Source organism: Ochotona princeps, chromosome 15, assembly GCF_030435755.1.
Source record: "Ochotona princeps isolate mOchPri1 chromosome 15, mOchPri1.hap1, whole genome shotgun sequence".
Classification (NCBI taxonomy): Eukaryota; Metazoa; Chordata; class Mammalia; order Lagomorpha; family Ochotonidae; genus Ochotona; species Ochotona princeps.
In genome coordinates this window covers 38,212,241-38,231,623 of record NC_080846.1, presented here as the reverse complement: position 1 = coordinate 38,231,623, position 19,383 = coordinate 38,212,241, and the positions used below count along the sequence as shown (strand labels likewise).

General features: G+C 36.1%; 1 long non-coding RNA gene across 1 annotated transcript in view; it reads right to left on the bottom strand.

Moving 5' to 3' along the window:
• Window positions 1-19,383, bottom strand: part of LOC131482078 (uncharacterized) — a 96,661-nt gene that overhangs the window by 13,532 nt on the left and 63,746 nt on the right. The window contains exon 2 of the long non-coding RNA XR_009246752.1: window positions 4,643-4,680. This is a non-coding gene — a long non-coding RNA (uncharacterized LOC131482078). The remainder of the gene's footprint in view (window positions 1-4,642; window positions 4,681-19,383) is intronic.

Here is a 19,383-nt window from a genome sequence, read left to right as displayed (position 1 = left end):
GCATGAAGTTTGCCTTATATCAGAGAGAATATATGGTATTTATCATTTGTGCATTGACTTACTTCACTGAGCATAATGGTCTCTAGTTGGGACCATTTGGTAGCAAATGATGGAATTTCATTATTTTTAATGGCTGAGTAGTATTCCATCGAGTAGATGGTGGTACATCCACTCCACTGTTCCTTTCAAAGACCATCTGCTCAATTGCAAATTGGGGAGAGCATGCTTGGTGTTGTAGTCTGTCTTTTCTGTACGTGTTCCCTTGTCTCTGTATGTGTTCAACATGTCTGTGCTGAATTTGTTGTCCTGAATCCAGCAATAATATGAGGGTGGAAAAGTGTGCATTTGGTCAAGTGTGTAATTTGTGTGCAGACTTGTAGCTAAGTTGACATGTGTGTTTGTTCTTATAGTTTTATGCGAGGTACATTTTCATTTTGCTGTCATAGTTTTCTGGAATAGGACTAGCTTCATTCTGAGGAATTCAGAACAAGCATGAATGTGTTAATGTTTCACATTCTCTGATAAGTGTGAGGCTATCCTCTCAAACGAAAACTGTTTCATTCTAGTTTATCTAGTTTCATTTTGTGAATATGAATATCCACATTGCTTTAAAGTCAGGGACATAAAACTTACAAATACAAGAAAAGCAAAAGAAAATTTTCATTCTCCACTCCTCAGTTTTTATTCTCCGAGACAACATTTTCAATGTTAATATTTGTTTTATGTGATAGTTCCACTTGTATTTTTGTAGTAGTTTTGCACTTTTTATTGGTTTATCCAATTTGGAAAGCTATTGACATCTTACATTCACTTCTGTATGTTGCTTTGATTTTATACAACTCTACCCTTTCATATTCCTGTTTATATTTATGTGATTGACTTCATTAAATTGTATTACTTGACTGTTAGTATAAAATACTACTTAGATTTTTCCCATGGTAAAATTGTTCTTAACAATTAGTAGTCTTCTGGTAAGCTTGTTTTTTTAATTACTCCGTAGTATGCTAGCACGACATGTTTTATGGTGTTTTTAAACAATATCTTGGCTCAAGAAGTTTATGTTTTATTATAGTAAATCCCTTTTCATTCATTTAGAATAATTTCCATCTGCTCAGCACTCTTCTGGAAAAAAAATGACCTCCCCAGCAAGTGCCCACCCACCACATAAATGATTATACACTTGCAGCATAAAATCTGTGTTGGAATACATAACTAATTTTAGAAAGTAAAGTCAGTCCCCAGCTGTGGGCTATGGCTTAGGGTTACATTGTACCTAGGCAAGTATTACACTGCTGGGAGAAAAGCAGCTAATAGCTGGCAGGCATTCTGGGCCTGGTCAACACCAAATCTGTGTTTATCATACCAATGTGCCACCATGGATGCCTAACCTGTTCATTTTTTTTATAAAGGTATGTGTGTGTGTGGCAGGTTGCAGGGGGTGCGGGTTCCATAGGCCCTGGGGGAAGAGGTTCTAGTGAGGTACATGTAGCCTGGCCTGGGTCCTTAGGACTGCCTGCACAGTGGGTGCTGGATCCATGAGCACTTGGGGGAGGTCAGTTGAGACCCCAATTGCCTGGCTTGGATCCTTAGACCTACCGGCACAGTGGGTGCCGGGTCTGTGAGCTCAGGTACATGGCCCAGGTCACCTGGCCTGAGTTCTTTGGGCTACCTGAAGAGTGGGTGCTGGCTCCATGAGCCCCGGGGCTGTGTTGAGTGACTCAGAGTACCAGTGGTGCCAGGTGAGGCCCACTGACCATGCAGCATGGTGTGTGGGATTACAGGGGGTCTGGGGAACGGCACAGGTGGGAGCATGTGGGGACATGAGGGCCCACTTTCAGGATTAGTGGTCCGACCACGGAGTGAATGTGTCAGAACTGGGCCTCATCAGTGGAAAGGACTGAGCGGTGGATTGCAGGTCCTGATGCACACAGAGGATGTGGCAACCTACTGGGGCCTGCAGAGGGTATCTGGTACCACAGCAGGAAGGAGGGCAGAACAAATTGGACTGCTATTCAAAACAAGTGATGACAGCAAGTATCTGGGTGAATGGGGACCCTGGTATTGACTAAGACAGCCAAAGGACATTGGAAACATTTCCTCCTAGTTGGATTGGCAAGATTGACAGCATTTCAGAACTGTCAAAACCACTTGGGCAGAATCCTCAGAACTTGCTCCAGATTGGTGACCCTGGGTTGATATTAGGTGGCCTTTTCCTATTTCTGGGTGTTGGGACAGTTGAGAGGTTGGATGTGGCTTCTCTCCTTGTCCCCTCTCTTCACCAGATACAGGAAGAAGAAAAAGAAAATTTGGAAACAATGGTTTCATCCACCTTCCCCTAACTCTCAATCCTTCCCATCTGGATAAACAATGTAAACATCATCAAAAATAAAAATTTAAAAAAAAGGAAGGTAAAGCCAGCATAGCCTTGCTCAGAGACTAATAATTGTTGGAGAGATCTGGAGACACCATGCTTAAAGTATGCCTTGCAAATCTAAACATGTTGAAAGTAGGCAATATTAAGAAATGGGAGTATGATATTAAGGAAGGAAAAAGAAAGTAAATCAGACATCAGAATTTTAAAATAAGTCGGTCACACGAACAAGCATTCCTATTATCCTGAAAAGCTGATCAGTGTGCCATCATAATGTCACAGATCAATTTTTCCAGATGAGGAGAGGGATAAAGGGAGAATTATTTTGATAGCAATTTTTCAAGAATGAAAATAATTATATAACAAGCATTACATGGAGTTCCATATTTATTAATCTAGCTTTATATAATGTCTATAAGACTTAATAGGCAGTATTAGTTCTCTGAATATTTGGTAGAGAAAACAGCAGAGAGCTTGAGCTTGAATAAGTCAGAGCTGCATTTGGAACAAAAATTGGCTGTGTGGAATTATGCACACAAATGTAAATCTCTAAATTTAGATCTTTTCAGCATTAGAATGAGCATATTCCATTCGGAAATATGGCTATTGTACAAAAAATTCCTGGCATAATTGTACACTGTTGACAATTGAATTTGAAGTTACTGCAGTAGACACATTTTTAACTTTCTATTAAGAAAAACAAACTGAAACAAGCAGAACTTTATTGGCCTCTCTCCATCATTTTTCTGGGTAACAAGCAGTATTGCAAACTTACAAGCAAATGAATATTTCCATATGTAAGGGCTTCCAATCTTATTCAAAATTGCAGTATAAGTGAAATCTTGTTTAACTCAACAGAATTTATGCTCACCAGCACTTCTAATCAATCTATATTTTAAAATACTTCAAAAATTGTTTTTACATGTATCTTCCCTTCAAGGGTGATTTACTATAAATTTTGAGAAATTTAAAAAGTCAACAAAGATCTTTTTTTTAATTCCACCTTAGACAAGATTCTATTTGGTACCTCAATGTAGCAATGAAGTCACCGTCAAATTTATAGTGATTTAAAGTTGGATGGTTTCCATCATGGAATGCTGGCATGTATTTCTGCTCAAATACATGTATTTGAATGTAATTGTAGAATGCATGTAAATACAACTGGCTTGTTCACAGGAACACAGGCTCAGGAAGTTTGTAGTTTAATTATGGCAAGATAAAACTTGAGCCATTCTCTAATTTATTGTAAAGATATACCACTGTGTCCAAAGACATAGTGTTAAAGCAAAAATGATTAAGTGCTCTAAGACAATCTTCCATAAGCACAAGTCATCTTTATGTTTCTGATAAAATGCAAAGAACTGCTGAGCAAAATTCGTATTTTGGCTAAGATCTTATCTATAATAAATGTAAGCATGATTGGTCAGTGGTGTTTGTGTGTGCCATTTATTTTCAAGAAACAATTATGTATAGCTTGTCATTTGTTTTGTTGTTACTGTGTGAGTAATCTGAGTACTTTTATGATTGTGTGTCCTGGATAGAAGATTTGTGAAATAATGAATCATTTATTTTTTAATTCGCTCAGCTGCTATGGTCCCAACACTGTACTAAGAAATACAGAATCAATGTGAACAGATGCACATACAGGTCTATCTTCTAAGGTTTAGAAAAATCGATACATCAGCATTCTAGGTTTTATTTGTTTTACTTTTGCTGCTTTATTTTAACCATTCTGATAAGTGTTTCTAGAGAAAATAAAAGAGTAGTATCAATGGGATGATAGAGTCACAGGGCTTGACTGATTTCCTAAGAAAGCAGCACTTGAACAAAAGGAAACAACTGCTAATCCAGTGTGAGAACACAAAAGTCTACATTTGTGGTTTCATCAATGCAATCCTGAAAAAAGGAAAGTTGTTCCATCATAAAAGGAATCTTTTTTTTTTTTTTTTTTTTTGGTAAATTTGTCCCTGCTTATCTTTTCACATCTTGCCCTTATGCAAGCAGTGGTATAGATTATTTTACTAAAATGATGTAGAAAGAAACTCATGAGGCTCTTATGTAACTATGGTAATTTAAATTTACAGGTGGTAATATTAAACTTTACAATGGCTTTTTTCAGAAGATTTAGTTCACTTTGTGCTTGAGAGCTTCAATTCAGTAAGGAATATAGAACAACACATATAAGGAGACAAATCTTTGTAAGAAATGAATGAAAGTAATTTTCTCTGACAGATTATAATTATCTAAAACTTCAGGAAAAAATTCCCTTACCACTTTCTTAACTACTTTTCTTCACACAACTTGTGAATCTAGGAAGATAAGAACATAATTTAAATGAGTATTAGGAACTTCTCTAGATATTTGTATTTCTTCTTAAATCATAGATTGGCAGAATCTGAGATCATTCACATTTATATTTGCTCCAAGTAAATCGAAGATAGTACATTGTATTTCTTCGAATAATCCTCATGTGTTTAAGTTCCCCAGTTGAAAGAATACTGAGAGTAATTTATGCTCATTTTGTCCTAAAATGTTCTAATATTGCTTATTCCTTACCATTTTTGTTGCCATGCTTGCCTCGCATTAAAATATTAACAATTAACACTTTTTTTTTACAAATTTATAAGCATCATTTTAGTCATGTTAAATCAAAACACACATTTAGAAAGATTTCATAAGTGTTTTATTTTCAAACCCTGGAAGTTATATAAAATTCACAATGTTGACACTGCTAAATAATTTTTTTTCTATTTTTTCCCTATTTGCTTATCAGTAACATAAGGTGTTCTACATTCCATTTTTGTCTAGGTAAACCATGTTTCTTTAACTCTTACTAGTTAATCAGTATCAACACCAATGGTTATCATGGAATTATACATGACAGGTATTTTGTGTTTATTACTTATATAGCCTTCTAAGTACAGCAAGAATTTTGTGAGAGTATCTTACCCATCTTCATCAGTAAATTCATTAGTAACCAGATGTGGCAGACATGTAATAGACACGTAAAATGAGAATTATTCCTTAGTTCCGATGTGTTTCATTGGGTATTGGTTAAACTGTGTCACTTGGTCGGCCATAATTTATAGGGATGGAGAAATAGTTTTTTCGATCAGAAGTGAGGTTTTTCTTTTACATTCTGGTGTTTATGTCTAAAAAGCTCTAACACAGAGAATATATATGAGAGAACACAATTACCTACCTCTCTGGTGAAAATGTTAATATGTCATTGGTCTCTGTTGTCCATAAGAAGAGACCCTTACCAATTTACTAAACATACCTAGACACGTTTGAACCTGAAACTAACTGAATGCCTATGTCATTGAAACATTGTTCTTTTTCTATAGATATAACTGAATGCTATGGATTGAGCAATTTATTTAAGTAGAGGTTTATTTAGTGCATTGTTCTAAAGGCTGGAAAGTGCAACAACATCGCACCACCATCTGTTGATTGCCTCTGCTGTATCATAGAATGGTATAATGCATAACATGGAAAGACGAAGCCAGAATATGGATTAAGTTACCCAACACATGAATTTTAGGGAGGTGCTGAAACTCTAGCATTGATCATATGTCTAAGACATCATTTCAGACACTAATGATTTAGAGATATGATCTATCACTCTTAACAACCTAAGATAGTTTAAAATATAGTTGCAAATAGAGTCACAAAATTCATACAGTACAATCTGGAAAGCTGCTTTTGAGATACTTACTGTTTGATATGGAAGCATAAAGAGTTATGGATAAAAAAGCCAGACACTAAAATTCTAAGGACAGCTTTCAATAAATAATGTACAGTTATTCTAAAGAAAAGAGGCTGGTGTGCACTAAACTCATGCTTCATTCATCAGAGGTGACAAAATTATAAAGAGTATGAAAAAGAAAGCAACAGCTAATAGAATCACAGAAATGAAATCCATCTGTTTCTGTGTTGAGCTTAGCCTCCTATGCTTTCATAGTGTGGGAAATATATACCGTGTCTTCAGACATTGGCCCAATAAAATAGCAAAACAATTTTTTGGCAACTGAGTTTACTTATATAGTCATCTCAGGAGGGGATAAGGAGGTGATCTTCAGTTGTTAGAAATTATATTAGTATTTTTAATTCAGTGTTTATAAATTAAGAATGAAACTTTGTAAAGAATGGACTCAGACTGGGTATCTGGACAATGTTTCAGATGCCTCTTGAAAATGCACATCCCATGTTAGAGTGTGAAGGTGGAAGTACAGCCTCCATTTTCTACTTCAGTTTTTCTCAGTGTGCATTCTGTAAGGCAATGGGTGAGGGTTGAGTTCTGGGATCCTACTCTGGCACAGCCCTGCCTTTGGTCCTTTGCATATTTAGAGAATAGCTTAGCAGATAGAAGATTCCTTGTTCTCTCTGCCCCTCTTTGCCTTTCTCTGTCGGAGTCCAGCTCCAGCTGAGTTCAGAACTCGAGAAGGGTGCGTGGATGAGGCACAAAGAGGAACGAAATGGACCACTACAATTCCAAGATCATAATTGACAATGTGGGAAAGCGGCCTGCCTTATTTATACAGAAGTCAAATTCTGGCTCAGACTTTTTACGTCATGGTCAAGTGGGTGTTTCCAAGAATAATGCTGCCATTTGTTTCACCTTAAAGCAGGATGTTATCCATCCTGACCCTGTGGTCAGGAAGTTCTCAGTAGATGGTATATATCAATCAGTAACACATTCCAACTACAACCCTCTTTCTACAACTTAATCTTGAATCAGTTAAGGGAGGAAATGCATCACAGAAGGAGGGAGCCAAAGATCAAGGATGGTCAATGGGGGCAGCAGAGACAGGGACAGAGACAGCAAGGATTGTAAAAGGCCCTATAACATTAATAATATGTATGTAGGAATATAGATTATGTGTACTGGACGGAATGATACGCCTCAAAATCCAATTCTATGTGGAACTACAGGATATGACCTTAACTGGAAATGGAATATTTGCAGATGTATTAAATTAAGATGTCATACTTGATTGAGGTACGCGTTGTATCCAAAATACTAGTGTCATATAGGAGGGAAAGAAAAAAATAGACATGTGAGGTGGGAGTGGGATGACGTGATGTAGCGACTGTTGGGCCCGTATCCCTGAAAACCTCTTTCCACAGACAGAAACCTTATACACAAATAAGGAAGAAAATGCAAAAATCAACTCTCTCTTTTCTGTAACTTATGTATGTTAGCTCACTGACTAGGAAAAGGGCATAAGACAATGAAATTGACTCCTTAGCAAATTTTCTTAATCAGAATACAGTCCTGTAAAACTTTTGTTTGATCATTCCACTTTAACACCCATTAACTAAATATGAAAGAAATTAGGTGTATCCACAAAAGGATTTCTAGGATAATAGGAAATTCATATTATGAAAAAAATCTGTAAAATCTGACAAATAATACAGCATTGGTCTAGAAGTCATGAGCCCTAAAGAGTCTCCCAGTCAGTTCTTTCAATGTCGACCCTATGAGTAATAGTAACTTTTTCCTCACTTATTTCACATATGTTATAAGATCAGTAAATAACCATATGAAAATATAACTTCAGAGAAGACAAAATATGTCATAATATTTTACAAAAAGCAGGAATTGCTAACCATTTTTAATACTGTATACTCAAGAATTTGAACAATTTTTTGCATAACGCCACACAAACATTTGTTGATAAATTGGCAAATGGATCAATAACACAAGCTTTAACTTCAAGGATGTATATCTGTCCTTTTTTCCATAGTGCTAGGAAAATCATATATATGACACTGACCCACTTATTCAAGCGTAAATGAAATTCTAAGTAATACAGTATTCAGGTAAGGTCATGTTGTTAGAAAGCTAAATTTTAAAATGATATATTTGTGGGTTGTTTTGTACAAGTGTTTCTTAATAACGCATTAATTTATCTGTAGTTTTTTTACCAGGAAAATACAAGCCAATTATTATAGTTAGCAAATCCCCAATTACTCTCCTTAATTATTTAAGGTGTGCAATTCCACCAAGGCATAATTTTATTGGCATAATCTTTCAATGTTCAAACGACTATGCTCATACAGTGGACCACTCTGTTTTTTAACATACTTATTTTACTGGAAACTACTCACTATATATTATATTTGATTGTCTTTCTATTTTGATTATATTTTATTACAAACTATTAAGGATTCTGGCAAACTAATTACATATAGTGCATTAAGTAACATTTTAAAGTTTAAGAAATGCATATAAATGCAGGTAAAATTTCATTTTCACTCACACAGACACACATATATATACATTTATGGGGCTTTTTACATATACATATATACATAATAAATTCATTACATATATATGTTTATTACCTTTTATTACTGGCTTTTAAAAAGAAAGCAACGGGGTGTTGCAAGTTAATCCTTTGCCTATTGCACAGGCATCCCGTATTGCTGCCAGTTTGTGTTGCAGCAGCTCTACCTCCCATACATCTCTCTTCTTATAATCTGTGAAAGGCAAAGGAGGATGACCCAAGTGGTTGGGTTCCTGCACCCACGAAGCAGATGTGGAAGAGGCTCTTGGCTCCCAGCTTTGGACAGGTTCAGCTGTGGTCATGGAGGCCATTTGGGGAGGTAAAGCAGCAGATGGAAGATCACCTTCTCATTCTTTCTCTCTCTCTTTTTCTCTGTAACTCTGACTTTCAAGTAAATTTAAGTGAATCTTTTTTTTAAATCTGCTTTTCATCTTTTAAAAGAACAAATTCAAATGCCTAGTAGACATATAAAACTGTTCAGGCTTCCTAGCTATTAGATAAATGCAAATAAAAACCACATTGTGGTCCTATTCTCCAGTAAGAATGGCCTACATACACAAATTTGCTAATAATACCTGCTGGCATGGATGTAGAGATAAAGGTACCCTACTTCATTATTGGTGGAAGTATAGACTAGAGCAGCAACAATGGAAGTTAGTATGCAGGGTGCTCAGACAACTGAAAATGATCTACCATATGACCCAGCTATTCTATTGCTTGGAACATATCCAAAGGAAGTGGAATTACACACAATAAAGCAACTTGATCTTTATATTTGTAGTAGCATAATTCACAATAGTAAAGACATGGAAACAATACAGGTGTCCATTGGAAGAGGAACAGATAAAAACTGTGATATATCTACCCCATGGAATAACATAAAGCCACAAAAAAGAATGAAATTCTACCGTTTGTAGCAAAATGGTCCAATGTGGAGATTATTATGCTCAGTGAAATAAGCCAATCCCAAAAGGAAAAATACCATGTGGTCTTTCTGATATAACACAACCTTGCATGTCGATATATAGGTGAACAAATATATGCATATATTCTGGCAGATGAAGTACATAATGGAGCTCACACACCTGGAAGTGAAGTTACATTGCAGTATGCATCCCTATTCATGAACAAAAGGAAGACTTCCAATGAAACAGTTATATATTATGCTAGATTTATGCCTTTGTCTGTACCTGCAATGAGATAATGCACTCAACAGAATGCTGAACCTGTAACTGTTACTAAAGGAATATACTATGGTAATAATATGGGGGAAAGTGATGAAGGGAAAAATAGGGAAAGAAAACAAGGAGGGATACAGGGGAACCCGTGTAACTGCAAAACTGCATCGTGGGAAGTAATAATAACAAAAGATTTCAAAAACGGAAAATTATCCGTCTTTTACATTATATATATATATAATATATATATATATATATAAGCAAAGTCTATATTTATATAATTACAATGTTTATAACCAGTTGTACATTGTTCTGTTAACTATATGTACACATTGCAAAAATAGTTCCAGCTTTCCTTTCATTATATGCAAGATTTACAACTTCAAAGCTTAGAATAATATCTGCCACTTCAATTAAGACAATTTCAAAAATAGTTCAAAATTAGAGCACTTCCTTTTCAATGGTGTCTAGTTAGAAACACTGTTAGCCACTCATGAGACATCTGGTGCTAAAAACAAACAGTATTTTAATTATGACTTCCCCCAAAAAATTCATTCAAGAGTTACCTTTTGTACACACATCACATAGACATCTCAAGTCAAAGACACCTGGCTTGTGTTTTTGAGTTGTTTTCCTTTCAGTTGGGGGCAGAAGCCCTGGCTCAATCACAATATGAGGTGAAATCTAAGTGCAAGTGTGAGAATCACAGATGTCTGTGTTGCTGCATCCATTTCATGCTTATTAAGGTGTAAGTACTGTGGAGAACAAATGTTATGCACATATGTTATCTCATCAGGATATTAAGAATGCCATGATAAAGAAGGCATGCATAGGCAGTAAAACAGTTTATTCCCCTCACTTTGGCAATCTTAAAGCATACCAGATTAGATTCCCTATGTGAAATAAATCTAATTGAAAGATCTAATTTAGGCTGGAGGCTTCAGAATCACATTTCACAGAATGACCCTGGTCTCCCTTTCTGTTGTCATTAAAACTAAATTGCTGTATTATCTATATTGATGAGAATTCTATTTTAGTTACAAAGTAGGCATTTCTTTCAAGCAATTCCTTTGGCATATGTCATTCAAGATATCTACATTTGCATTAAAATGTTACTTGCAGATGTAAACTTATTACTGTGGACCACATTATGATGTCCCACAATAGCTGAATATAATAACAAGGTAAGTTTGACATTGTAGACATCTCCATTCAGGAAAATGTGCATTGTCTTATAAAGGGTTACTGTTTGCACTTCAGTAAAGAAAATAATACAAAAAGTTCCAAAAATTAAATGAAAATTATGTAGATATAGATATTTAATGTTCCCTTTCTGTATGCTATGTTGTCAATGCTTGAGTCCAATGTGTCCCTTAGTTCAAATGGTGAAATCCTACACACCAAGGAGATGGTATGAAGAGGTTAGAGCATTTGGAAAGCAGGTGATTACTGCTCTTACGAGAGTCCTGGGGAAGCTGTTTCCCTTTCCATTTTGTAAGGAGACCATCTGTGAAGGAGAGAACCCTGGCAAAATTCCACAGGTGCCTTGACTTTGTACTCCCCAGTTTCAGCACTATGAAAAATAAATAATTGTTGTTTAGGAGTTACCAGTACTTTCCTTAGGTGGTCTTAACAAAATTAAACCCTGCCTTTAAAAATACAAACTGTAAAATAAAAATGCATTGAAAGAAGAGTACAATAGCAATTTCCTCTTCTACCAACTATGATAGTCAAGTTATATATGTATATATATATATATATATATATATATATACACACACACACACATATATAAAGCGGGCCTTAGAATATATAATTGTTATGCTGCACAATTATTTTTTACATTTATAGTTATGTTTATTATACATCTATTATTTATAAATCATATTTATAATAATTTTATAATTCAGTATAATTTTATATTGAATCCTAATTTATAAAATTTATTCATAATAATATTATTTGTAATAATTCATGATATATTTAAAATTATAAGTCTTAAATTATAAATAAATCATTTATGGAAGCATATATATGTATATACATTCATTTATAATCAAAATTAATTCTTTATCCACTATCTTTCCCTTACCTTATCTTTCTCCTCTAGGAAAATGATTAATTTATTCTCATTTCTGTCAAAATGTCCCTTAGATACAAAATGGCTTATATATATGCAATTGCAGGGAGTTTGTAGCATTTAATATACTACTATGGCATGTGCATCTTTCAGTAGTTAGTCTTAAAAATGTGCCCTCATGCTTTCTTTGTGCATCTAATAAATCTTTAAGGTATATCTAACATTTTGCTTTTTCTATTAACTTCAAATTTTACCTTGGGCCTGGCGCGGTGGCCTAGCTGCTAAAGTCCTCACCCTGAACGTATCGGGATCCCATTTGGGTGCCGGTTCTAATCCTGGCAGCCCCACCTCCCATCCAGCTTCCTGTTTGTGGCCTGGGAAAGCAGTAGAAGACAGCCCAAAGCCTTGGGTTCTTGCACCCACATGGGAGACCTGGAAGAAGTTCCTGGCTCCTGGCTTGGGATCGACGCAGCACCGGCCATTGTGGTCACTTGGGGAGTCAATCAACAGATAGAAGATCTTCCTCTCTGTCTCTCCTCCTCTCTGTATTTCTGACTTTGCAATGAAAATAAATAAATCTTTAAAATTTTTTTTTGCCTAACATATTTTACCTTTTTATCACAGAGTTGGATGTACTGATGCTAGATAATAGCTTTAATTACTTTTTAATTATTTAGAATTAGGAACATAAATCCCAAAAGCAGTAGAGTAACAGAAATAATTTAAAGTCAGTTAAAAAAAAAGCAAGTTTGGGATACTTCAATGATAATACCTATTTCCTGTCTGTAATCAAACTTTGTTCGCTTCTTCTACTAAATCAAAATTCACATAAAGATTTGCAAAGATTTGGTATCTTCTGGCAAGCTCAATTTTGACAAAGTAGAACAATTAGTATCCATAGGAATAATTTAATGGAGTTTTAGATTTAAAAGTTGGCAGTACAACCTATACTTGACTTAACAATGAATCTTGAAGCAGAAGTGCATTTAGAAAATCTATTTTAGGAAGAAATGATTGTTATAAAAGATTAAAAATAGCTATATAGTAACACATCTGAGCCATTTAATAAAGGCAATGATATTTATTTATTTCTCATAAAAAATAAACATTTCAGAAAGAAATTGCCACAACAGGAGTGAAAGTTTTTGTCTTCTTTTGTATTTTTTTAAAGATTTATTTATTTTTATTACAAAGTCAGATATAAAGAAAGGAGGAGAGACAGAGAGGAAGATCTTCCGTCCGCTGGTTGACTCGTCCACTGGTTGACTCCCCGAGTGAGCCGCAACGGCCGTTGCGCGCCGATCCGAAACTGGGAACCTGGAACCTCTTCCGGGTCTCCCACGCGGGTGCAGGGTCCCAATGCATTGGGCCGTCCTCGACCACTTTCCCAGGCCACAAGCAGGGAGCTGGATGGGAAGTGGAGCTGCCGGGATTAGAACTGGCAACCATATGGGATCCCGGGGCATTCAAGGTGAGGACTTTAGCCGCTAGGCCACGCCGCCGGGCCCTTGTCTTCTTTTTTAAACAACATTTCTCATGTATCTGTATTGAATAGCTGGGGAACCATTAGATAATGTGAGAATAAGTTTCAGACCCTATTATCAGTATGAAATAAAACTTCAAGCCATAAGTGCACACTTTTTGTTAGTTTCTGGAAATCAGGAGAACTAACATGCACTGAAGACTTACAATTTTCTGGATGTTGTGCTGTGTAAATTCCTTTGGGGTTACTATAGTGATCCTGTTTCTCAAACACATAATTGTTACTGGCAATGCTAACATACCTAAATAGCAATTATCAGATCTCCTTTGCTTTAGTCAGTATAGTAGGTGGAGGGGTGGGGTTTCCTGAAAGGAAAATGAAAAGACTGAATGAAGAAATAAAAGATCTGTCCAATTTTGAAATTAAGTGGCACTATTTCAGTGGCTAGCAGTCTGCTTTTCTGTTTCAGTAAGGAAAATTTCTTAGGAAATAATTGGAGTTATTTTCAGCAATACTACTGAAAGATGAGCAAATGCTTTGAACATGTTAATTTTTCCTTACCATAACAATATAAAGATTTTGTACTATTATCTCACTATTGAAATGTGCATTTTTTATTTTCACCAACTTAGAAGGTGTTGAAATGTGTAAGGATTTTGTTTTATGTGCTAGAATCTTTGCCAGAAGTATGGATCCTTATGGATGGAGTTCCAGGAGTTAGAAAACTGCTAAATGCAGACCAGCTGTTTTTGTGGGTAGAAAACAAATGGAGAGGAAAGAATAAAGGATAATGGAAGCTTGGGAATCAAAGAAATAGCTTAAAGATGTAATCCACCTAGATTCATTCACGGAGGCTAAAGAAACCAAAATAAATAATGTGTGTATGGAAGTGCTTAACGGGATAAGCAGATTGCAGGTAATGGATCGATGGTGGATTTGAGCTTCCCCCTTTTATGAATCCATTAGCTTAGCTTATCCCCAATATTGCTAAAAAAAAAATAGAGAGATAAAAGGACATCTGCCTTTGTGATTCTTTTAAACTCTAGAAAAGTTTTAATATTCAACTATTTTTTCTGAATGGACGTGGGTAAATTATTCAGCCTCTAAAAATGAGATTTTCTATAAAATGGGAACATTCCACGTAATATTTTCAAGATTATGTGTTTATACTATTAAAGGCATGCACAGAAAAGATAGCTACATATTATTTATTATTGTTAAGCATATAGCAGATTGATCATTGCATGTGATTTAGTTCTACAATAAATTTGTATAATAAAATTTTGTATAAAACATCTTCATTTTAGATAGGTTAGCTTTGTGAGAAATTTAGATACAATTTACTTCTCCCTTCCAATAATGCATTTCATTTTTATTAAAAGTAATGCATGTCAGTGAATGTAAATGTCACCACACACAGGTTGAAATTGATATATTAGAGGAAAAAGCTTGACAACACTGTTTTTCTGTAATGCTAATAGGAAAAGTCATTAAAAAACATCTGCCAAACACATAATTTGTTGAGATTTTAAGTCGAGACGTTGATGGCTTTTTTGTTTCTTCCTTAAAATGAATCATCAGAGAATTTCAGTGAAGCTTCAATTGTAGTGAGTCCATTGGGAAAAAAATGACATTATAGAGGGTGAGTTACACAGAAACGTTGATTTATAGAAGTCTATCTCTATTGCGTTAAACACACACTCACACACCCCAAAAAAATTTATGAATTTCTATTCTCCCAAATGGAATTTGGATCAGTTTAGCACTTTCTAAATAACTCCTATAACCAAACAATAGATAGGGGGAAAAAGGAAGAGAAAACATTCCTTGTACCATCCAACAAGCAGATTGATAAAGAGATATAATCTTCATGCGAAAGCTGGTGGTTAGCCACAAAACAAAGCAAATGTCCTGGCTAGTTATTATAGAAACTGCTTGGAAATTGCAGATACCCTAAATTTATGGCTTCCGTTGTTTCCTGGATGATTTTCTTGTTCACAGCTCAGGAGAAAATGCTGTTGCCTAATCAAAGATGCCTTTGTGAAGCAGAATTAGCACTTCACAATGCTGTGTTTGTCTTAAACTAAGAATGGCAAAAACATGCAAAAAAAAAAAAAACCAGGCTGATGTAAAAAAAAAAAGAGAAATGTGTGAGAAATGCCAGGACTTTAAGTAGCTGTATCTTTACAAATTCAAGATTCTATTTAATAATAAAATGTTGTGGGCCCTGCGCTGTAGCCTAGCAGCTAAATTCCTTACCTTGCAAGCACTGTGATCCCATATGGCCACCGGTTCTAATCCAAGAAGCCCTGTTTTCCATCCACTCCCTGCTTTTTACCTGGGAAAGCAATCCAGGATGACCCAAAGCCTTTAGACTCTTCGTCCTCCTGGGAGGCCTGGAAGAGGTTCCTGTCTCCTGGCCTCAAATTGTCTCAGCTTTGACGGTTGCACCCAATTTGGGAGTGAATGAGCAGACAGAAGATCTTCCTCTCTGTATATCTGACTTTTCAATAAAAATAAATAAAGCTTTAAATAATAATAACAATAAAATGTATCTTTGTAAGTCTTTGGAGTCACTTAAAAAAAGATTCATCCATTTTTATTGAAAAGTCAAATTTGTAAAGAGAAGGAGGGACAGAAAAGAGGCTCTTCCATCCACTGGTTGACTCCCCAAGTGGCCACAATGGCCTGGGCTGAGCTGATCCAAAGCCAGTAACATGGAGTCTTTTCCAGGTCTCCCACTCAGGTGCAGGATCCAAGACTTTGGGCCATCCTCGACTGCTTTCCCAGGCCACAAGCAGGGAGCTGGATGGGAAGTGGAGCAGCCAGGATTAGAACCGGTGCCCATATGGGATCCCGGCACATTTAAGGTGAGGACTTTTAGTTGCTAGGCCACTGCGCCGGGCCTGATTTAGCTATTTTCTTTAGTGTCCTGCTGATTCTGATCATTTGCTTTTCTTTTAGATTTGATTGCATTCACTTTACTTTTCTTTGAGCATCTCTTTCCAACTACAGACCTTAGCACAGATGGTATTGTCCAGAAATTTGCACACATGCAATAACAATATAATATCATGTTGATATACATCCTATATACTTTAGAATAACAGAGAGGTCTACATTTTCTGCCACTGGAATGGGTAAACTTTGTATCTGCTTCAACCAATACATTACAATAAAAATGATGCTAAGTGATTTCTGTGCTTCTGACTGCCTTACAGGGCAAAGGTTGGAAGAGCCATGGTTTGGCAAGTAAGGTATCTGGGCTACACCAACATTATGCTGCTGCAGAGAAAGAAGAAACATGTGAAGAGGAAATGTGGATTTAGAAAGGAATTTCAGGATTTTTCCTTTGTAGGTTTTCCTACATATTACCAGCATGTATCCCAGATGGAGAGAGGTTAACAAGAGCCAGGAGAGAGCCACAGAAAGTGGGCCAGGCAATGTCAGGAGCCTGGAAGTCTATGTGTCTCCCATGCAGGTAGCAGGAATTCAAGTGCTTACACCATCTCCCACTGCTTTGCTTGCACGTTAGCAGGGAGCTCTATTCATGGGATCTCAGACACCTGCTATGGGATGCCGGCATTTAAGTGATTCTTCACCCAAAGCACCACAATGACAGCCCGACAAAATGTACTTTTTAAAGTAATAATGTTTCAAATATGAAAAATAATCATTGGAAGAATAAAGATTCCTCAAAAATCCATCGGTAAAAGCAGAGAAAATCATTTATGCATTTTGCAAAAAAGGGTATCATAGCTACGCATAATGACATAATGATAAAATTGCATATATCCTACTCTCCCAATTTAACTGATAGATTCATACAAAGGAAATTATTTATATGTACTCCATAAGCATATGCAAAAATATTTAGTTTTGTTCTCCGAAAAGCAACTTTCTGTAAAATCAAGCATCCATTAAAATAGACAGATGTGCATTCACATAATTGAATAATTTATCTTTCAAAATGAACAAAAGTACAGAATAGCCTTAAGATAATAAAATGCATATGTAATATTAATTATTAAACATTTATTTTATCTTTATTGGAAAGTCAGATACAGAGAGGAAGATCTGTTGGCTGATTCACTCCCCAAGCAGCTACAATGGCTGGAGCAGCGCTAATGCGAAGCCAGGAGCCAGGAGCCTCTTTCAGGTCTCCCACGTGGGGGCAGGGTGGCAAGGTACTTGGCCATCCTGGACTGCTATCCCAGGCCACATGCAGGGAGCTGAATGGGAAGTGGGACCGCTGGGATTAGAACTGGAGCCCATTTTGGAATCAGGCGTATGTAAAATGAAGACCTTAACAGGTCTGATATTAATTTTTTAAAAGTGAGCATCTACTTGGTAAAGATATACATCTTTTTAAAAAAAAGATTTATTTTACCTGGAAGTTCAGAATTACAGAGAGGTGAAGAGACAAAGAGGAAAATCTTCCGCCTGATGATTATGCCCCAAGTATGCACAGCATTCGGAGCTGAGCTGATCCGAAACCAGGAGCCGGGAGCCTAGAGGAGCCTCTCTGCGTCTCCCAAGTGGGTGCAGAGTCCCAAGGCTTTGGGCCATCCTTGACTGCTTTTCCAGGCCACAAGCAGGGAGCCAGATGGGAAGCGGGGCCGCCGAGATTAGAACCCTGTGAGATTAGAGCCTTGCGTGTGTAAGGAGAGGATGTTAGTACTAGGCTTCTGTGCTGGGCCCAATATTAATTTTTCTAATATTTTGTACTCCATTTTCACTGGTATACAGATATAGTGTCAGTTGATTGATTCCTGATGTAAGACTGACATGATTACAGTTTGGATGAGGAGGAAATTAGAACTATGTATATGCATATATGATACAATCATATCCATAAAAATCAATGTTCCAGCCACACACTCTAATATTTTAAGCTATTTAAGGACATATTGCAAAGGAATTAAGGGCTTCATTAACATTTATTCTCCAAAGTCTGAAACTCTTAAGAATTTCCTGTGGAGATTTTTTGTTGTTGTTGTTGTTGTTATTTTTTTAAAACCATGAAGAACAGATAATTATTTTACACTATAGTAATATATATATTATATGGTAATATATTATTATTGCTATATGTGTATACACACATATATTATGTATATAATATGCACACATATACACACACATATTTTTATATCTATATATAATAGAATATAATTTCTTATCTCGGACCAGAGTTTTCCCCACCAATGTGAACACCCCTACCCTGTATTCTTGAACCTGGAGTTGAGTTCCTGATGTTCTCCCCAATCTTTCACCCTGCTAACATAGCACCTGAGAGTAGCATGCACGGCTCTATATGTGGGAGTGTGGGAAACCCGTGCAGTTTTCTGCTCCGGTTCCACTTTCACCTAGTTGCAGCCACGTGAAGCATTGGGGCAGTGAATCAGTACATAGGAAATTTCCTCTGTCTCTCTGTCCCTCTATCTCTCTGTTTTTGGGTCTTTCAAATAAATCAAAGGTAGATACGTGTGTGTGTGTGTGTGTGTGTGTGTGTGTTTAATTGAAGTCAGCATGTATGGCACTTTAAAAGTTTCCCATTTGAATTAAATGTATTTTTAACTCCCGCAAGCCTTTTAGAGCTAAATGAATTCTGCACATTGTATTTAGCTGTAAGGTCGTGTAAGAAGTCCTTCAGTCTGGTAAAGACACTTCCTTTGCATAGGTGTTAAAAAAAATAGCAGAAAAAATAGATTCATTTCAACTGAGCCAGAACGATTTATTTAATATAACTCAAGAGAACTTCATAATAAATCTGTCAGCACACTAATAACAGAAGGAATATTACTCAAAGTGATAAAGTATCTATTAAAAAGTAGCTGATACATCAGAATTAATATAGGATTTATGAAATCAAGAAAGAGAAAAATATCTATTCTTATTGCTTCTATTAAATACAGCTCTGGAACTATATGAGCCAGTATAATAGCCAATAAAATGAGACCAGGGAATAAAGTATA